Source organism: Diachasma alloeum, unplaced genomic scaffold, assembly GCF_001412515.2.
Source record: "Diachasma alloeum isolate Michigan unplaced genomic scaffold, Dall2.0 Dall_scaffold_00181, whole genome shotgun sequence".
NCBI lineage: Eukaryota > Metazoa > Arthropoda > Insecta > Hymenoptera > Braconidae > Diachasma > Diachasma alloeum.
The window spans coordinates 1737190-1738240 of NW_021680347.1; positions in this window are offsets into that span (position 1 = coordinate 1737190).

Genomic DNA, 1051 nt, shown 5'->3' on the forward strand with positions numbered 1-1051 from the left:
TCAAAAGTATGTGGAAAAAGTGAAAACTGCGAAACCGTTTTTTTTGCCCCAGCCAAAGGGTCAGAATTTCGGGTTTTCCGGGGCAAGTGGATTTTCGCCAAAATTGAATTTTTTAGCCGGGTGAACGTTGATTCCAACTATTTAAGCGCCGGGCTAGTCAGAACTGTCAAAAGTATGTGGAAAAAGTGAAAACTGAGAAACCGTTTTTTTTGGCCCCAGCCCAAGGGGCAGATTTTCGGGTTTTCCGGGGCAAGTGGATTTTCGCCAACATCGAATTTTGTCGCCGGGTCAACGTTGATTCCAACTATTTAAGCGATGGGCTATTCAGAACTACCAAAAGTATGTGGAAAAAGTGAAAAATGAAAAAAAAAATTTTTCACCGGAGGTCAAAGTGTCGGATCTTGGATTTTTCCGGGGGGAAAGTCGGTCCAAGGGTCATAAGGGTCAAAGTGTCAAAGCCTGGATTTTTTGCCAAAAGCGAGTTTTTTAGCCGGGTGAACGTTAATTCCAACTATTTAAGCGCCGGGCTAGTCAGAACTGTCAAAAGTATGTGGAAAAAGTGAAAAATGAAAAAAAAAATTTTTCACCGGAGGTCAAAGTGTCGGATCTTGGATTTTTCCGGGGGGAAAGTCGGTCCAAGGGTCATAAGGGTCAAAGTGTCAAAGCCTGGATTTTTTGCCAAAAGCGAGTTTTTTAGCCGGGTGAACGTTAATTCCAACTATTTAAGCGCCGGGCTAGTCAGAACTGTCAAAAGTATGTGGAAAAAGTGAAAACTGAGAAACCGTTTTTTTTGGCCCCAGCCAAAGGGTCAGATTTTCGGGTTTTCCGGGGCAAGTGGATTTTCGCCAAAATCGAATTTTTTAGCCGGGTGAACGTTGATTCCAACTATTTAAGCGACGGGCTATTCAGAACTATCAAAAGTATGTGGAAAAAGTGAAAAATGAAAAAAAAAATTTTTCACCGGAGGCCAAAGTGTCGGATCTTGGATTTTTCCGGGGGAAAAGTCGGTCCAAAGGTCACAAGGGTCAAAGTGTCAGAGCCTGGATTTTTT